This window comes from Canis aureus, chromosome 4, assembly GCF_053574225.1.
Source record: "Canis aureus isolate CA01 chromosome 4, VMU_Caureus_v.1.0, whole genome shotgun sequence".
Classification (NCBI taxonomy): domain Eukaryota; kingdom Metazoa; phylum Chordata; class Mammalia; order Carnivora; family Canidae; genus Canis; species Canis aureus.
In genome coordinates, this window is record NC_135614.1 from 13,100,336 (window position 1) to 13,121,980 (window position 21,645).

Consider the following 21,645-nt stretch of genomic DNA (forward strand, 5'->3'; position numbering starts at 1 on the left):
TGATAGTACAATCAGCATAATACATCTAGTATTATTGAGTCACATTCTACATTTTATGTTTAAAAGCCAGATTTGAGATTAACCCTTTATAGTTATTAAAACTAATTAGCAATTAAATGAAGCTCCTTATGTATCACATGGCTTCTGATAGGGGTAGAGATGGGGAGGGGAGTTACCTCATTCTGTGGGAACCAACATAGGGACATTTTGCCTGAAAATGAATGTGTGAGAAGCAATATCTCACCCTTTATCCATCTAACCTCCTGCCCTTCCCCTTCCAATGACTAGGTAAAGTATATTTTCTCATTAAAGGAGTCTGCTTTCTTTATGTTTAAATTTAGTTCCATGCTATAAATTTCTAACTTTACCCACAACATGGGCTGCTTTCTATTGAGAAGATTTCATGAAAAAGTCAAGCTAATTTTTTTTCCCAGAATTGTGGTTTTGGTATGCTGTTGGCATTGACAGTCCCTATGGTTACACATTCTGTTAGCCAGAGCACTTCTCACAAGCAAGCAGAGAAGTAGAAACCAGAAGGGAGAAGGTGGCAGGCAGTGCCGAGCAAGCAGTCTGGTCAAGGAAAAGTAATGTGGTAGGATTGATAGATGAAAGAATGACTTGTGAAACAAAGACAAGCAAAGGCAGGAGGAATAATAACCCAGCTGAAAAGGACTCTGGAGATAAAAGAAAAAAAGAAAGAATTTACCACAAAAAAACATACGATAAAAATATAACACTTATTAATACAAAGCTAGATAAAAATGAAATTTGTTTTAACTTCCTAAATTATTATATGGGGAATAAAGAATATTTATTTTGTGAATGTAAGGCATTTGGAGTTATTTTATGTCTCCAAATAGTCCTTGCATTAAAACGTAGAAGTCAAATCTATCTATTGATATATATTCTCTCATATTCCTAGATTGGATGTTTCTTTAGCTTTTTGAGCCATGAGGTACTTTTAAAAATCTGATGAGAGTTGTAGACCCTCCAGCCTAGAAAATAAATACACTTATAAACAAAATATTATGCACATAATTTTATTCATTTGTGGTAATGCTAATGGCTCTTACTGGATTCCAAAATTCTCTGATTAAGAAACTGGAATAAAATATTTCAATTTCATTAACTGATACTTAACTAAAGAAAAGCATTTTCATAAATGAATCCTAATATCCTCAAATGGTAAACATTGAGAAGGATGTAGAGTTATTATTTGGTCCCAAATTCTAAGAAAAGATTAAAATCTTCACTTGTTTATTTTATAGTACAAATTAAATATAACATTAACAAGACTGTCAGATTGACTTGATAACCTGCTTATGTGTTTTCTCTAAGGGTTTGTATGAAAAATTATGTACATTTCAGCTGATCCACTTTAGGTAGATCGCTTGTCTGATCAAAGGCAAAGAATCTTCAGAGAGAGGAGGCAGGGTAAAGAGAAAAGGAACTAGAGAAGAACTATGATCAGAGAGAGGTTTGCAAATCTACTTTAAGATGGTAAATAAATGATGAACACAAGTTTGGAGAACTAACACCAAGAAATGGCCAAAGCACACAATTGATTTGGTATAAGAACTCTGTAAAGCATAAATCTTAAGAATCAAAAGTGAAATTTAAAGACCCATGAATTGCTAAATGCAATGTGGGAACCTGGGTTGAATCCTGGAACAGAAATAGTCCATCAGTGGAAAAGCTAGAGAAAGCTGAATAAAGTCTGTTTTTTAGTGACTAGTATCGATGTTAATTTCTTGATTTTCAAAATACCATAGTTTTGTAAGATGATGGCGTGGGGAGAAGTTGAGTACTATTCTGCAACTCTTCTGTAAATCCAAAAGTATTTCAAACTAAAGGCTAAAACTTTTTTAAAAGAACCTTGACTGGAGGAACTAGAATGGATCTTGAAAAAAAAAATCAGATCATCTAATCTGATTTCAGAAAACTGTGTATATATCCCACCTTGAAACAAAGAATCCACCTGCTTCCTCAGTAAATCTACTCTCATATTTCATCTCCCTTATTAAATAGCTCTACTGTATACTTAACGTGGATCCTCTGACCGGATTTCTTTTCATTCAGGAAGAAAAGAAAATGCCTGGTTGACCATGGTGTAGCCTTTTATATTCCTGAATTAGATCTTCTATTTCCTGGAGCAAAAAGATTCCTCTCTAACCTTTCTCAAGATGAAATTAATCCAGCAATTAATCATTTCCATTCTGTTTAAACTTGCTTCAAAATTTAAGTTCCTCCTAAAATCCTATCTATGCATGCTAAAAATATCTAGTGTGTACATCTAGATGTATGTCCTTAGTGTGTGAGCAGTAGGGGAAGAAAATTATTATTTTTTAAATATTTTATTTATATATTCATGAGAGACACAGAGAGGTAGAGACATAGACAGAGGAGGAAGCAGGCTCCCTGTGGGGAGCCTGATGCAAGACTCAATCCCAGAAAGCCAGGATCACTTCCTGAGCCGAAGGTGGATGTTCAACCACTGAGCCACCCAGGCGGCCCTAGGGAAAGAAAATTCTGCTCTTCCAGTGTTTAAAAGCAATTATATTGGCTGGATTAATAAAAATAGATCTACTGAACATTTTTGTGTAATTCAATAAAACAAATGTTAACTGAAAACCTTTATAAGCCATGTCCTGTGCTAAATGATGGGAAAATAAGACTAAGATGAAATCCTTGACTTCAAGGAGATTCCATTTTAGGGAATACACAGATAAGGAAAGAGGCCATTTCAGTGTATTAAATTCTTTCAGATAATATGCATAGGGTCTCAAGGAATTGTACAAGAAAGGCACTGGGACTCTGGCCAAATGCATATTTAATCATTATTTTGCCCAATGTTAAACACCTATAAAACAGACTAAAATGGCATCTTTCCCATGGCTTCCTCTTTTTTTTTTTTTTTTCAGGCAGATGCTTTCCTCCTACACAAAAAGGATCTCTTTAAATTGTTTTACTCTAGAAACAATGCATCTATGACATGCCATTTTCTGTGAAACACATTGTTGCATTTTGGTCTAACACATTATTTTCCCAATGACTATTTATCATCTGCTCCATGTTTGTCTAATGAACAGAAAGTGAAAGGCAACAAAATAAATAAACCTCAGCAAAACTATGAAATGGCAACCATGCATCATTGATTTAGCAGGGGTAAAGATGGAACAAATGAAGAGACCATAGTGACTTAGTTGCGTCTGAATACCCAGAAAAAGGCATCTGTTTCTCCACAAGTTAATAGTACCAACTGTGCCAACTAGTTGGAATAACTGAGGGAAAAAAAGCCAGCCAGATTTTAATACAAAAAAATTATTCAGCGGTATTCAGGTGCTCCAACAGTATACAGTCAATCAAGAAGCAAACAAAGCAGCTATAATAAGATTTCAAGTGTGTCCACACACAGCAATTTCTCCTATCACTATCATTAATTCAAGCAAGGGAAATATTTTAATATCTAGGAATTACTCTGTATATGGAGCCTGAACTATCATAACAGAATACCATAGAATTGGATCGTTTATTTTTTTCTTTTTTTAAATAAATTTATTTTTTATTGGTGTTCAATTTACCAACATACAGAATAACACCCAGTGCTCATCCCGTCAAGTGTCCCCCTCAGTGCCCATCACCCATTCACCCCCACCCCCCGCCCTCCTCCCCTTCCACCACCCCTAGTTCGTTTCCCAGAGTTAGAAATAAAATTCTCACAGTTCTGGAGGTGAGAAGATGTTGGCAAGAGAAGTTTCAGTCTGAGATCTCTTCCTTTGGCTCCTAGGTGACTGCCTTCTTCTATGTGCTCACAGGGTCTCTTCTTTGTGAACTGAGAGTAGAGAGTAAACACAGAGGTATCCCTTTTTATAAGAAGATTTATCCTATTAAATCAGAGCCCTACCCTTAACCTCATTTAACCTTAATTTCTTTCTTAGAGGCACATCTCCAAATACAGTCACACTGGAGGCTAAGACCTCAACATATGAATATGGAGAAACTCAAATATTTAGTTCATAACAACTCATAAGAGAAGAGAGTTGTACAGTTGGAGGGAGAAGAATGCAAACCATCAGGTGAAAAATACATAAAACTGCAGGTTAAAAAGTCAGTTTCTGAATACACATCTTCTAAAAGCAGTGTCAAGTACAGCAGCATTTCTAGAGATGTCAGCACCTTAGGCATACCTTTCTGATTGTCAGAATGAATAGAGTGTCTCAGGAAACCAACATATCATACATGATAGGAAGTAATGTAGAGGTTGGATTAGGGTTAGAAAAAAGGCACTAGATGCAAAGAAGGTGCTAATAGGTGAATAATGCTTTCCAGGAGACAGTACTTAAAAATTCAAGAAATAGTGACTTTCTAAACTTTGATTTTAAATTTTAATGACTTTCTGAAAGTAGCTTTGGAAGCACATTTAAAGGCATCTGTAAGAGGAACTATAGGATTGTTGGAAGGGTGTGTATGTATGTGTTTTCTCTAGTTTTATCCTAAATATATGGATTACTCTAAGGTAAAACATTTTAACTTCTCTTAGACTTCCCTATTCAATATGTAGAATGATAGTGACAAACATTTTTCCATTACTTATTACATTGAGACAAAATAACATATAACATATTAATAAAAAGTAATTTTTACAAATTAGAGTTCCAAATTAAAAAAATAGAGAAAGGTCTCTAACACAAACACGAAAGCAGATCATATAATTGGACAAAGCACTAAGCATCACTAGTTATGGGATTCCTCAACTGTAAAACAAGGATGTTAAACTAAAATCTGATCTCTGAGGTTCCTTTGAATGAGACTATGTTTTTTAGGTGATCAAATTGATAAGCATAAAAAGACTGTGGGGGAATCTTATAATTCTTAGATTAAACTGTGCATATTATTCTGACTTTAGAGTGCCATTTTACTTTTGTGTACATTTTAGACTTTGTAAAACAATTTCTCTCACTACACCCTGTGAGGATTTCAGGCTTTGTTTTCCAAACAAAGTAACTTGTTTGAGTCCAGAGGGGTGAAACCTCCTTACTGGAGGTTTTCTCACTAGTAAAAGGCAAAGACTCAATCTACTCTTTGACCATAAATCCAGTATCTTATCTACTCTACCTGCCCAATGGTAAATTCTACTCTTCAGTCAACATAAATACCATTTTCAAATGGAAAGTAAAAAGTTATTCTTCAGTTAATCATATTATTCCATAACCATTTATTTTTTATTGAAGTCTAATTGGCATATAACATTATATTAGTTTCAGGTATACAATATAATGGTTTGATGTTTGTATACATTAAAAAATAATCACAAGTCCAGTTAACATGCATAGTTACAAAAATTGATTTCCCATAAGCATTTATTGAGTATTTATTATACATTTGTGTGGGATTTGCTGTTATTTTTTTTTAAGATTTTTTTTTTTAATTCATGAGAGAGAGAGAGAGAGAGAGAGAGAGAGAGAGGCAGAGGGAGAAGCAGGCTCCATGCCGGGAGCCCAACTCATGACTCGATCCTAGGACTCCAGAATCGCGCACTGGGCCGAAGGCAGGCGCTAAACCGCTGAGCCACCCAGGGATCCCTGGGATTTGCTGTTATATTAAGTAAATCAGAATTACTGCAGGATTCCTCTCTACAAAGCAAATATGAATCTACAGACATATTTGTAAACTGAAGTTTCCACAAATTTAAAATATTTTCCACTCATCCTTAATTTCTACCTCTTTGTAAACTGAAGTTTCCACAAATTTAAAATATTTTCCACTCATCCTTAATTTCTACCTCTTCCATATGTTATGAGATAAAAGATGCCTTTTTTGACTTTACCTAGAGTTTACCCTGAAAGTATACGTTGACTTAAAGCTCTGGCAAGAATAAAATATAATAGGGGAAGGTGTATCATTACCTATTTATTTTCTGTGCATGGCTTCTTGACTTTGATACATAGGAACTGGCTACTTTGTGCTATTAGGCTAATGTAAAATGCTGGAGGGTAAAGATAGTCTTCATTGCATTGGAAGCTATCCAAATGAGTTCCAAATAACAATGGTGGACATGATAGAAGTTCTGATGAAATTAAGCAATTTCACAAATAAGAATAATTCATGAGATTCCATAACATTTTACTCTCTTGATGTGATAGAAAGATCACCTAATCTTTGCATGTTAAATTGCTAGGAGTTGAACAGTATACCGGTGTACAGTATAACAGTGTGCCAGTATAATTGCTGTGCAGTACTTCTGTTTGAGCTACCAGTAGTTGGGGAAGATTTAGAAAGATAGATCCTAAATAACATTGCTCTTTATTATTAATAGAGAACTGAAAATATAGGAACTTGGAGAAAAGAGGATGGCTTGATGGTTAAAAGCATTGACTGGGGAGACACAATGATATTCAAAATTATGGGATCAGAATGGAGTTGGATTTGGAAGCAAAGAACTGAATTCTAGACTCAAAGTTAGTAAGGTGAGGAGAATAAAAGTTCTGTAGAGCTTGAAGTAGGCTGTGAATGGCCTGAACTTCAGATAGCGGTCATGAATGAAGCTGTATAGGTGAGAATTCTCATACCTCCTCAATTAATTGCTTATTAAAATCCATTGAAGAGGGGATGTCTGGGTGACTCAGTGGTTGAGACTCTGCCTTGGGCTAGGGGTGTGATCCCTTGGGCTAGGGGTGTGATCCCGGAGTCCTAGAACCCAGTCCCACATCCGATTCCCTGCAGGAAGCCTGCTTCTCCCTCTGCCTATGTCTCTGCCTCTCTCTGTGTCTCTCATGAATAAATAAATAAAATCTTTTAAAAAAAATCTGTTGAAGAGGACTACACTCAGTTCAAATATCATCACAGATCTAAAGAAGGTTTTATTTCCAAGCCCTTTAAGCAAGACAATTACATCCTTACTTATGTTAATTTGGCAACTGAAGTCAGAGGAGTGGTTCTTTGGGAGTCTTGGGGTCAGAGAATATTGCTAAAAGTATATTCCATTTCTGGACCAGGGAACCCTTAGCATTAAAATGAATTACTTGGTTTCATTCATAGAGAAAAAAACCACACATTTACTTTGCTGAAATGGAGCTAAGAAGCATTTGTAATTAACACAAATTAGGCATGAAAGAAAATGTATGAAAGTGATTTCATTAAAAGGTAAGGGTTATTTTATTAGTATTCACATTTTATAATCATTGGTTCATGGCAAAACTGGGGGGAAAATGAGGCAAAGAAAGAGAAACTGCTACTGGCTGTTAAATTTATTTTGTGTTTTTACAACACTATACATGTGCTGCACATCACAAACTATGCTTATATAATGTCAAACTTTATAAGAAAGATCTTACATAATTATTAACCATATTATAATTTTATGCTTATCATGGAAAAATCTATATTTTGCTCCTAAGGCCGTAAAATACTATTTTATGCCTTGAAAACAGCAAGTAATAAACAGGCTATAAATAAATTTTAATTTCTTTAGAATTCATAACTAATATTGATCATTTGTTGGATGTCCTCAAACTCCTTTGATAAACAGAAACAGACTGATTAAGGGAATTTCATCCATGCAAAAGGCATATATTTTCTCTCAAAAAAACAACCCTTAAATTTTGTTCTAGTGTGTTTAGATATAAATGATTTTTTGTTTAACTTCTATCAATATTTCAAATTATTGCTTTATTAATTACAGTTATCAGAACTTTAAGAATTTTTTGATATTAGCTTATATTTTAAAACATTACAGCAATGTGCATTTCGATTTTGCTTTTTACTATATGTACTTTGTTTTGTAATATACTTGTTAAACTATTATTTTAAAAGCTTCATAAAATAACCAAAGTAATGACAACATTTAACTAAGCCATTCTTCAGGAAAGATCCTAAGAATAATTGACCTAGGTAAATTCTGGAATAGCATTTTTTGGAGATAATCAACCAGACTATTTATGCCATGACCCAGGAAAACAAGCCATATCTAAAAATAATAAAAAATTGTGAATAGGACTGTGATCATATCTTGGTTGGATTCTACCTTTGCAGAAGGTGAATTGGCTCTGATTTTTGTTTTACAATCTTATAAGATATTCTCTTGGCATGAAAAACAAAAACCACGGTAAATCAGATGTGATTTTGTTTTTAGCTCAACTAATGGAATTTGGGGCTTACAGTGTTGAAAATGAGAAATTTCCAGACAAACTGGGTTGAGTTAGTCACCCACCAATTGTCCTTGCCTCTTTTGCCCACCGGGAAATGAATGTAATGCTCAGGCATATAACTTTCATCTTGAGACTACAAGAACAAATACTTTATGCCAATAGAAGTGCAAATAGATAGGGAAAAACCTAGGTCCCTAATACCCTATATGATCAGCTATATTTTCTTTGAATTGCCTACCTCTGAATTAGATGAGAAAAATCAACCTGGTCTTGTTCAAGTTGCTGTAGTAGTATTTCCTGTCAAATGCAGCCAAATGCATTCTTAACTCATGGATACATCCAGTTGAATCTGCAGATTCTGAGAAGCTTTATGAAAAAAAAAAAGATGATTAAGCTGAATCTTCATCAATGAGTAAAAAATAACAAGATTAAGAAGGCTTTTAGCTTGTGGTTAATCCACAGTAGGCACTGAATGGAGTGACAAAAACCAATAGAAAACCCATAGTCTCTCTGGCATGAAGAACCAGAGAACAAAATACAGGACAATCACAGCCATTGGAAAATAATGTGTATGAAGGAAGGTGTGGTGTAAATTAAAACAAAACAAAACAAAACAAACCAACCAAAAAACCCAGAAAATATTGGTGGCATCCAAAGGAAAATGACCTATAAATACAGGGAAAAACAGGGACTCAAATGACTGCTCACTCCTCACAAACAATAGAGACCACAAGATAGTAAAAAAATTTGTTAAGGTGCTGAAAGGAGAAAACGTGAACTGAAAAAAAACTCTCAAAAATGAAGTATAATAAAAATATTTTCAGATAAGGGAAGCTAATACATTACCTGGTAATCTACATAACAAGAAATGCTCAAGGAACTTCTTAGGGTAATGGGAACTGGTATCAGAACTTGAGGAAGTAATGAAGAGAATCTGAAATAAGAAATATGTTGGTAAATATAAAAGGCTATATCTCCTTCTATCTATTAAAATGAATGGCTAAGTACTCTTGAAGGGTACCTGGTTGGCTCAATCAGAAGAACATGTGATTCTTGCTCCTGGGGTCCTGTGTTTGAACCCCACATTGGGTCTAGAGATTATTTAAGTAAACAATACTGTAAAATAATACTTTTGTGTTGTAGGGTTTGAGTTTGTGTGTATATTAATGACGACTATGGAGAGTTACAATAAATGGACTTATATAGGTTTTTATAGTTTATATTAAATAATGTTAAGCATACTGTGAAAAGTTTACTGTGTATATTTAAAGGTATAACTAAAAATTCAATAGATATGGAATAGAAATGAAATTCTTTAAAAAAAATTCAACAAATCACAAAGTAAGGAACAAAGGAGGAAACAAAACAGATGGGGAAATTAAAATGATAAAATAAAATGATAAAACAAGATCTAAATCTAACCTTAGTGGGCCAGGAAAGATGGCAGCGCAATAGGAGAACCCTTGGCTTGTCTTATCCCATAGATCCAACTAGATAACTATTGAATTATCCTAAATACCACAGAAATTGACCAGGAAAACTGGCAGAACAAACTCTACAGCTAAAGGTAGAGAAGAGGCCACATCAAAGAGGTAGAGAGTGCAGAGACATGGTTTGAGAGAGAAATGGATTATGGCCACTGCAGTGGGGAGGGAGACATGTTGCAGAGATGGGTGAAAGACAGACTAGTGCAAAGGGAAGCCCACAGAAGGCATATGAATTCCCGTAGTAGTTGGCTTGAAAAGAGAGTTTTTGTATGAGTTCTTGCAACCAGTGAAGCTTAAAGACTAGAGTTCTAAAGATTAGCAGGTGTGGCTCAGGAGGGCCTGGAGGCTTGGGGCTGCCTTTGAAGAGAACACAGGCATACAGCCCATGGACACACAGCATGGAAACAGGGATCTGAAGAGCACCTAGGGCACACAGTGCAGAGGTTATTTGCTCTTCATGGAGCATGTCCCAGAGACGCAGCTTTCATGGAAACACCCCTCTGGAAACAAAGGAACTGGCCAGTGCCATTTTCATCCCTCACCCTTCAGCAGTAAGCACAGGGCCCCCTTTGGGAATCAGCACAGTGCAGATACTCACAAACTAACTTGCTTACCCCAAGCCCCACATCCCTGGACTCCAGTAGAATTGCCCCTCCCAGTCACTCTTGCCCCAGGAACTGTATGGTGAACTCCTCTCCCACAGAATACCAGTCCCAAATGCTGCCAACATGGAGATTCTCAACCCAAGGGTTCTTCTTCATAATCCTATTACCATCAAAAACAGGAGATGTAACTGACTTTCCTAACAGAAGAAAGTACAGAAACTTAGACAAAATGAGAAAGCAGAGGAATTTGTTCCAAATGAAAGAACAAGATTAAGCCATGACTAGAAATCTAAGTGAAATGTCTGATAAAGAATTTAAAGTAATATCATGAAGATACTCACTTGAGAAAAGAGTAGAAGATATGACTGAAACCCTTAACACAGAGAAGGAATAACATCGCAGAGATCAAGACCTCAATAAACAAAATAGGAAAAACGTTGGATGGAATGAACAGCAGGCTGGAAGAAGCAGAGGAACAAATTAATGACCTAGAAAACTGAATAATGAAAGGTAATGAAACTGAACAAAAAAGAGAAAAAAGAATAGAGAATGAAAATAGAAATAAGAAATGAGAATAAACTTAGGGAACTCAGTGACTCCATCAGATATAATTACATTCACATGATAGGAGTCCAAGAAGAAGAAGAGAGAGAAAAGGGGCAGAAAATTTATTTGAAGAAATAATAGCTGAAAACTTCCCTAATCTGGAGAAGGAAACAGATATCCAAATCCAGGAAGCACAGAGAACCACCAACAAAATCAGCAAAAGCTGATCCATACCAAGACCTACTGTAACTAAAATGGCAAAATATACTGATAAAGAAAAAATTTTAAAAGCTACAATACAAAAGAAAATAGTTACATACAAGGGAAAGCCCTAAGGCTATCAAGGCTTTTTCAACAGAAACTTTCTAAGCCAAAAGGGATTGACATGATGTATTCATAGTTCTGAATGGGAAAAATCTGTAGCCAAAAATACTCTATCCAGCAAGGCTATCATTCACAATATAAGGAGATATAGTTTCCCAGACAAACAAAAACTAAAGGAGTTCATGACCACTAAAGCAGCCTTCCAGAAAAACTAAAAGGACTCTGTGAGTGGAAAGGAAAGGCCAAAAGTGAATGTATGAAGTCAGGAAACACACACACACACACACACACACACAAATTGAATATTTTTGTTAAAAAATCAGTTAAGGAGCTCACAATATAAAAGGATGGGAAATATGACATCATATGTATAAAACACGGGGAAGAGAGAAGAAAAGAATTAATTCAAACTCAAATGATCATCAACTTCATATAGACTGCAATATGCAGAAGATGTTATAATACAAACTTAATAGTAACCACAAATAAAAAACCACTATTAAATATGCAAAGAATAAAGAGTAAAAAATCCAAATATACCATGAAAGAAAACCAGCAAACTATGAAAGGCAAAAGAAGATCAGAGAAAATCTTCAGAAACACCACAAAACAAGTAATAAAATGGCAATAAATACATATCAAAAATTACTTTGAATGTAAATGGACTTAATACTCCAATCAGAAGGCATAGGGTGAAAGAATAGACTTAAAAAAAAAGAAAAAGAAAGAGAAAACCAAGACCCATCTATATCCTGCCTACAGGAGACACTTTACACATAAAGATACTTGGAGATTGGAAGTAAAGGGAAATAATTGATAACAATACAATAATAGTAGAGGACTTTAACCCCCCCCCCCTTACATCAATGGACAGATCATCTAAATAGGAAATAAACAAGGAAGCAGCAGCTTTAAATAATGCATTGAATCAGATGGATTTAATAGCTATATTCAGAATATTCCATTAAAACAGCAGAATACATATTCTTTTCAAGTGCACATGGAACATTCTCTGGAATAGATCACATATTAGGCCAAAAAACTATGCCTGACAAATTCAAAATGATTGAAATCATGCCATACAGCTTTTCTGACCACAATGCTATGAAACTAGAAATCAACCACAAGAGAAAATCTAGAAAGACCACAAAACAAGGAGGTTAAATAACATGCTGCTAAACAATTAATGGCTCAACCAGGAAATCAAAGAAATTAAAGAGTACATGGAAACAAATAAACATCAAAACACAATGGTTCAAAACACAATGGTTCAGCAAAAGAGGTTCTAAGAGGGAAGTTTATAGCACTACAGGCCTACCTCAAGAAATAAGAAAAATTTCAAATAAACAACCTAACTTTACAACTAAAAGAGCTAGAAAAAGAACAATAAATCTGAAACCAGTAGAAGGAAGGAACTAATAAAGATTAAAGCAGAAATAAATGATACAGAAACTAAAAATGGAAGAGATCAATGAAACCAGGGGCTAGTTCTTTGAAAAAAAATCAATAAAATTGATAGATATATTGCCAGACCTATCAAGAAAAAAAGGAGACTTAAATAAAATTACAAATGAGAGGGAGAAATAGCAACCAACATTACAGAAATACAAACAACTCTGAGAATATTATGAAAAGCAATATGCCAAGAGTTGGCAATCTAGAAGAATTGAATAGATCCTAGAAATATATAGCTTACCAAAACTGAAATGAGAAGAAATAGAAAATTTGAACAAACTAATTATTAGCAAAGAAATTGAATCAATTATCAACAAACTCCCAATAAACAAAAGTCCAGGACCAGATGGCTTCACAGACAAATTCTATTAAACATTTAAAGAAGAGTTAACACCTTCCCAACCTAATCCAAAAAAAAAAAGAAAATGAAGAAAAGCTTCCAAATTCATTCTATGAGGCCATTATCATCCTGATACCAAAATGACATCAAGACACCACAAAAAAAGAGAACTACAGGCCAGTTATCTCTAATGAATGTAGATGCAAAAATCCTAAACAAAATACTAGCTAACTGAATCCAATAATACATTAAAAAATCATCCATCATGATCGAGTAGTATTTATTCCTGGGTTGCAAGGGTTCAATATTCACAACACCATCTTATAGATATGAATCATATGACCATTTTTGATAGATGCAGAAAAAGCATTTGATGAAGTATAACATTCATTCATGATAAAAACCCACAACAAAGTAGGCTTAGAAGGAATATATCTTAACATAATAAAAGCCATTAATGAAAAACCAATAGCTAACATTATCCTTAATGAGGAAAAACTGAGAGCTTTTCTCCTAAGGTTATGAACAAGACAAGGATGTCCATTCTCATTACTTTTATTCAACATAGTACTGGAAGTCTTAGCTACAGCAATCAGACAAAAAAAATTAAAATGAAAATTAAAGGCATCCACATTAGTAAGGAGTAAGTAAAATTTTCACTATTTGCAGATGACATGATACTATACGTAGAAAACCTGAAAGACTTCACTCAACAATCTTCTAGAACTGAAACGTGAATTCAGTAAAGTCACAGAATATAAAATCAGTGTACAGAAATCTGTTGCATTTCTAAACACCAATAATGAAGCAGCAGAAAGAGAAATTAAAAGAACAATCCCATTTACAATTGCACCAAAAATAATAAGATACCTAGGAATACACTTAACCACAGAGGTAAAAAACCTGTACTCTGAAAACTGTAAAACACTGATAAAACAAAATCAACAGGACACAAAACCTCAAAATGAACCCACAATGATATCGTCAATGAATCTTTTTTTTTAAAGATTTTATTTATTTATTTATTTATGAGAGACACAGAGAGAGAGAGAGAGAGGCAGACGGAGAAGCAGACTCTATGCAGGGGACTCTGTGGGACTCAATCCCGGGTCTCCAGAATCATGCTCTGTGGGACTCAATCCCGGGTCTCCAGAATCACGCTCTGAGTCAAAGGCGGCCACTCAACCGCTGAGCCACCCAGGCAGCCCTGGCCAATGAATCTTTAACAAATCAGGAAACAATATCCAATAGAAAAAAGACAGTCTCTTCAACAAATGGTGTTGGGAAAACTGGTCTACTATATGGAAGAGAAGACAACTGGACCACTTTCTTACACCATACACAAAAATAAACTCAAAATTGATTAAAGGCCTAACTATGAGACCTGAAACCATAAAAATCCTAGAAGAGCACAGGCAGTAATTTCGTTGACATTGGCCATAACAACATTTTTCTATGTCTTCTGAGGCAAGGAAAACAAAAGCAAAAATAAACTATTGGGACTACATTAAAATAAAGAGCTTCTGCACAGCAAAGGAAGCAGTCAATAAAACTAAAAGGCAACCTTCTCAAAGGAAGAAGATATTTTGAAATGACATATCTGATAAAAGTTTATTAACCAAAATATATAAAGAACCTATAAAACTGAACACCCCAAAACAAAATCCAATTAAGAGATGAGCAGAAGACATGAATAGATATTTCTCTAAAGATTATCGAAAACTACATCTAAAACTAATGATGTACTATATGTTGGCTTATTGAGTTTAAATTTAAAAAAAGAAAAGAAAAGGGAATACATCCAGTTGGTCAACAGACCAATGAAAAGATGCTCATCATCACCTATCATCAGGGAAATACAAATCAAAACTATAATGAGATACCACCTCACACCTGTCAGAATGGCTAAAATCAACAACACAAGAAACAACAGGTGTGGCAAGGATGTGGCAAGATAGGAACTTTCTCATACTGTTGGTGGGAATGCAAACTGGTGCAGCCACTGTGGAAAACAGTATAGAGAGTCCTCAAAAAGTTAAAAATAGAAATACCCTATAATCTTGCAATCACTCTACTGGGTATTTACCTGAAGAATACAAAAACACTAATCCAAGGGGATACATATACCCCTATGTTTATTGTAGCATTATTAATAATAGCCATGGTATGGAAGCAGCCCATGTATCCATTGGTTAATGAATGGATACAGAGGAAGTAGTATAAATATGCAATGGAATATTACTTAGTCATAAAAGTGAATGAAATCTGGCCATTTGCAGTAACATGCATGGAGCTAGAGAGTATAATGCTAAGTGAAATGTCAGAGAAAGACAAATACCATATGACTTCACTAGCAAGTGGAATTTAAGAAACAAAACCATGAGCAAAGGAGAATGAGAGAAAAACCAAGAAATAGACTTTTAACTGCAGAGAACAAACTTACAACTATCATAGGGGAGGAGGTTGGAGGAGTGGGTGAAACAGGGGATGTAGATTAAGGAATGCACTTGTGATAAGCACTAGGTGTGTATGGAATTGTTGAATCACTATATTGTACATAATGAAACTAATGTTTACTAGCTGAAATTAAAATAAAAATTAAAAAATAAATCTAACCATATTGATGGTTATAATACATGTTAATAGACTAAGTGCTCCAATTAGAAATTAGAGATATTCATAAAGGATTTAAAAAAGGCCCAAATATGTGCTCTTTATAAGAATGAACTTTAAATATATAGACACAAATAGGTTGAAAGTAAATAGATGGGCAAGGTGTACTATACAAACAGTGAGTGTAAGAAAGCTGGTAGAGGGACTCGGTATGAGATAAAAAATAGACTTCAAGACAGAACACAAGGAGAGATAAAAAGGAAAATTTCATAACAATAAGAGTTTAGGGGATCCCTGGGTGGCTCAGCGGTTTAGTGCCTGCCTTTGGCCCAGGGTGTGATCCTTGAGTTCTGGGATGGAGTCCCACATTGGGCTTCCTGCATGGAGCCTGCTTCTCCCTCTGCCTGTGTCTCTGCCTCTCTCTCTCTCTCTGTGTCTCTCATGAATAAATAAATAAAATATTTAAAAAAACAATAAGAGTTTAACTCATAAGAAAGAAATAACAATAATAAATAGTGTACCTAATTAGAATGTTTCAAAATAATATGAAGTAAAAATTGACAGAATTAAAAGGGAGACCTGACAATTTCATTATCACTTCCTTTTTCTTAGCATTTGATAGAAGATCTAGGCAAAATTTAGTAAAGACATAAATAATACAAATGACACTATCAACCAACTGAACTTAAATGATATCCCCAACAACTACAGGATACACAATATTTTTCAAGTGTACATGGTATGTTCACCAATAAAGGAAATAAATCATACAAAGTGTTTTCTGACCAATTAATTCTTTAATTAAGGAAGAACTAAGTAAATGCAAGATATCTAAAATTTACTAGAGAGAGACCAGAAGAATATGAGAAGACAAGCTACTACAAAATGGACTGAAGTGTTAAAAATTTATTTCAAATATTGTCACATGGAAAATATTTATGAAAAGAATATAAAACAAAAAATTAACACAAAATGCCCAAATTCCAAGTTATAGGTAATGATCAAAGCCTACAAAGGATATCTAAGATTCTCAAATTAAATGTGGAAGGAAGAAAAACCAACTATTAATAGATTAATTAGCACTTTGGGTAAAATGTGCATTTCTAGAAAAGGTCAACAGGGGCCGTTTCATTCAGAATCTCTTGTAGAGTGTCTATACTGAGAAAAAGGAGCTTCACAAGTGTGCTTCTTCCTGTTCAGTTTAGAGGAAAGGGAGTACATCAATTCAACTCTTTGTATTTTAGTTTCCTGTTTATTCTTATCAACCTTGGCTGTGGGCTTTTAAAAGGATTAATGAATTAACAATCTGAAACCATTGGGGGTTATTTGAGAAGAAGGTGTTCATTTAGGTTTTATGTCCTTAGAGTAGAAGTACTCTTGGATATTCAGTGGTTACATTGTTTGCTTTTCTTCTAGAGCAGGTTTATTGAGTACAATTCTTACCTGATCACAATCTCTTTTATCTGGTGGCGCATAAAGCTAACATTTACTCTGAGAAGTCTAAAAAAAGGGAAACCCTAGGGACTAGAGGTACAGACTTTAATCATCTTCTGGCTGACAGGCTGTGAGTGATACATTCAAAGCCAGCCAAGTTAAGTGGTGGTAAATTCTCATGTCTAGAACGGGATCCCTCCTCCCTGCTCAAAAGTCCTTGTTTGCCAGTTCTTGACTAAAGACTACAGGGTACAGAATCTTGATCCAGTAAATAATGGCATTTAGAGGTACACAGGGCTATGCATAAATATAATGCAATGTTTTCACCTCATCCTTGGAAAATTTAAATTTAAAAAAAGAGTAAGAGTGATTTGAAAATGATTATGATTGCTTAATGTACAATCATATTTGGATGAAATATATTAATAAGAGAGATTCAAACAAGGTAATTGTGCAATTTGTCTGTCTAAAAAAACCTGTAATCAGAACTATCTGAGTAGATCAAACTTCTGATAGTCTATTTTCATAGTACAATGTTCCTTTAATTTGTTGTAATTTTATAGCTGTTTTTGTGATTATTTGAATAATGCTTTCCTTCTCTCCTAGATTTTAAGTTAAAAGGGTAGATAGCATGTTTATTTTGCTAACAATTATATTGCTAGCACTTAGCATAGTGACTGGCACAGTGTACATTTGGTGAATATTTTTAATAGAAAGAAAATTAATGTTGGGCAGTCCAGGTGGCTCAGTGGTTTAGCGCCGCCTTCCGCCCAGGGTGTGATCCTGAAGACCCGGGATCCAGTCCCACGTCGAGCTCCCTGCATGGAGCCTACTTCTCCCTCTGCCTGTGTCTCTGCCTCTTTCTCTCTTTCTCTCTCTTTCTCTCTCTCTCTCTCTCTCTCTCTGTCTCTCATGAATAAATAGATAAAATCTTTAAAAAAAGAAAAAATAAATGCTGAAGTTGTATTCTTGTAGTACTATCCATATTTCCTCATCTATATAATGTGAATAATAAAACACCATTAGCAAGCATTAAAAAGATTAAGTTAGATGACATAAATTAATGTTCCACTTATAAATAGTAAATTGTTTTGCAAACCATATGCCATCATATTATTTTTTATGATCCTTACTTCTCTATCTCTCCCAATCTTACCAAGAGTTCTTATTATTTCATTTTTTTTCTCTTATTCTTCACTCCTTTCTCCACCTCCTCTCTTCTTCCTTTGCTTTGCCCCTGTCTGTATCCTTTTCTTTTCCCTTTGGGTTCATTACCTCCCACTCAGATCCTTCTTCCTGAAATGGATGATGATAATGATGTTGATGATGATAACCACCACCACAGCTAAGAATATAGGATTGTGTAATATTTGATTGAAATAATGGGAATACTACAAATGAAAGTACACATAGTCATGGTTCCTCAAAAATGTAGAACTGTATCTGTTTTTGTCCTTAGAAGTCTCTCTATATCCTATATTACTAAAAACCTACATCTTTCCTTCTTGAAAAAATACAATTATAATAATACTGAGTTCCTTCACTGTAGCACATCAAAAAGAAAAGACTGTTCTATAGCCATGTCTTTCTTCTTCTTGACCATACACTATCATGTAAGACCTAATTTTGATCCAGTTAGGCACCATCTCATTCACTCAAACATAACAGTAAGCTCTTGAAGAGTATCTTTTGGTTCAGCATTATAGTACTTTCCTCAATCTTCACATATCTATAGCTAATTAGATGATGAAGCAAATACTTATTGGTCCAATATGTAAACTATGACCATTGGCTTATTGCCATTTTTGTGGGGTTTAAAACAGGCTTAAGTTCAGACTAAAAATTTACAGAGACCAAGACTATATCTGGTTGTTTTATCCTGCAAATACCAGATTATCTATTGCTGCGTAACAAACTCTTCCCAAATTAGTGACTTAAAGCAACAACTATTATATTTGCTAAAGAACTCAGAGAGTTAAGAGTTCTTCATCATGTGGCATCATCTGGGGTCATTCCCTTGGTTAATTGCAGCTAATGGATCAGTTGGAAGCTGTGCTCAATCTTAGCACTAAAATAGTTGGGTTTTGAATGTCCAAGGTGTCTTAACTGACATATCTGGCCACTCAATTGGGATAGCTAGAACAGTTAGAGAGTGGATGGGTATCTCTGTCTCTTTCTATAGATGTCTTCAGTAGGGTACCTGGGTATCTTTACATGGTAGTTCAAGGTTCTAAGGAGGAAGACAGACAGTCTCTTAGGGTCCACCATTTAAAGAGATATAGCTTTGCTTCTACCACATTCTATGTGCTGAGCATGAAGCTTGCTTGGGATTCTCTCTCCCTCTTCCTCTGTCCTTCCCTTATTCCCCCCTCACACACTCTCTTTCTATTAAAAAAAAAAAAAAACTTTCCCCCTTCGTTTGTTTTGTTTCTTAAATTTCACATATTACTGAAATCACAGGGTATTTGTCTTTCTTTGACTGGAGTCATTTTTCTTTTGATGCACAAATGCCCATCTTTGGCATATAGCAGCCCTTTGAAAATTGTCTCCTGAGTCCTCTTGACACAACCATACAGTGATCTGTGATCACTTCCTTCATACCTTCCAGCATAAGATATTCCAGGCTAATCTTATACATTTCTTGCCAGGATGTGGCATCAGCCATTTTTCCAAAGAGACTTGGTTCCTTTTAGTAAGAATTGCTATTTAGAAATCTCAGTCTGGACTCAATAATTAGTGCTATTGTATAGACATTACTCCTAGGAATTTTTCTACAGATAGAGGTAGGAAGTAAATACTTTTTTAAGGGAAAAATGCATCATGAATTTATACTGGAATTACATAAGTGTAAGATTAAGCATTTTTCTTTAACTCTTTGATGTATTTGTATTTCTTTTCATTTAGTCTAAAATAACAATTCCCAAAGATACTAGTTTAATTATTTATGAGTAAATAAGTAATTAAATTAATAAATTATGTGAAAGCCTAATACATATACATATTAATGATAAAATAACAATACCAATATGACTACCATGTATCTTTTACATTTTCTTTTTTGTCTTTTTGTTTTAAGAATATATCCCCTAGGAATGCATTCAAATCACTGAGTTTTATAAATACTTGAAAGATTTCTTCTCTGTGTGACTAGGCTACCATATAGATAGTCTTATCCTTTCATTTTGTTTTTAATTTTTTTGAGGGATTTCTTTGTTTTTCAGGTCACTTTTACTTAGGAGCATTATACATACCTTATTTATATAGCTATCTTTATTAAACAACTTGAGATGTAATTCACACACATCAACAATTTACGTATATAATAAAATGCTTCTTAGTGTATTCATAGTGTTGTCCAACAATCACCAAAATCTAAGTTGAGATCATTTTTGTCTACCTAGAAAGAAAGCCTGTACTTATTAGCAGTGACTCTCCACTTCCCACCACCTCCAGGCCCTTAAATTCTAGGAAGTGCCATTTCTATAGATTTACCTATTCTGGACATTTCATATAAATTAAATCATACAATATGTATTTTGTGACTCACTTCTTTCGCATAGCACAATGTTTTCAAATTTCATCTATCCATGCTGTAGCGTCTGTCAGTACTCATTCCTTCTTATTAATGAATAGTATTCTTTTACATGGATATTCTATTATGTAAATCTTATTTAATCCATTCATCAGTTAATGGACATCTTGGTTGTTCCTATTTTTTGGCTACTATGAACATTCGTGTTGTACAAAGTTTTGTGTGGATGTACAATTTCATTTCTCTTGGGTATATCCCTAAGGGTGGAAAATGTGTATCTTTTAAAGGTAAATTTCTGGAGCACCTGGGTGGCTCAGTTGATCAAGCATCAGGTCATGATCCTAGGGTTCGGGAATAAAAATCCATGTTGGGCTCTATGCTCAGCATGGAACCTGCTTCTTCCTCTCCCTCTGCCTGCTGCTCTGCTTGCTTGTGCTCTGTGTGTGTGTGTGTGTGTGTCAAATAAGTAAATAAGTAGGTAAGTAAATAAATAAATAAATAAATAAATAAATAAATAAATAAATAAATTCTTAAAGGAACATTTCTTTCTTATTAAAGAAAATAGTAATGATGCTATCATTTGTCATATTATACTGGACCTAATACTAAGGACTTAGTACCATCTCATACAATAGTTCAGAAAAAGTATCTTAGGGAAGTTGTTCCTTTTTCTCTTTCTTAGTAGGTGTCCAAAGGAAAAGAATTACCCCAGAAAAGAACACAGGAAAGAAAACACAAGTTTCAGTTATGTCATCATGCCTCCACAGTCTCCTGCTGGCATTTCATACCTACCTCAACTCAGGCTTTTTATTGATTTTAACTTTCTGCTCACTACTCAGAAAGATGTTTCTAGATTTCATTTGTATATGTTTTCTTGATTGACCCATAAAGGGTACTTACTGAAATCAGTAGAGGAAATGGAAAATCATATAGTGGAAAAGACATCTGGTTAAAAGTCAGAGATCTGGGTTCGAATCATGATTTCTAAAACTCAGTAACAAGGTGACCTATAGCAAATGACTTGGCTTTTCTGTGTCCAGATTCCTTCTCTGTATAAAAGAAGACAACAAAGACCTTGATAATCTTGTGAAGATTAAATTTAAATATCATAAAGTACATAGCAGAATGCCTTATATTTTCAATGTACTGACAAATGCTAGTC

The 21,645-nt window shown here is 34.5% G+C and overlaps 1 long non-coding RNA gene across 6 annotated transcripts in view; it reads right to left on the reverse strand.

Moving 5' to 3' along the window:
• LOC144312205 (uncharacterized) overlaps window positions 1-21,645 on the reverse strand; it is a 279,387-nt gene that overhangs the window by 224,405 nt on the left and 33,337 nt on the right. For 4 of the 6 annotated variants that reach the window (XR_013377653.1, XR_013377651.1, XR_013377650.1 and 1 more), the window contains exons 2-4: window positions 8,994-9,081; window positions 8,386-8,513; window positions 3,721-3,832 (exon numbers count right to left, since the gene is read on the reverse strand). This is a non-coding gene — a long non-coding RNA (uncharacterized LOC144312205). Of the gene's footprint in view, window positions 1-2,373; window positions 2,514-3,664; window positions 3,833-8,385; window positions 8,514-8,993; window positions 9,082-21,645 lie in introns of those variants that run through there. The other 2 variants (XR_013377652.1, XR_013377655.1) reach the window with 2 other exon arrangements.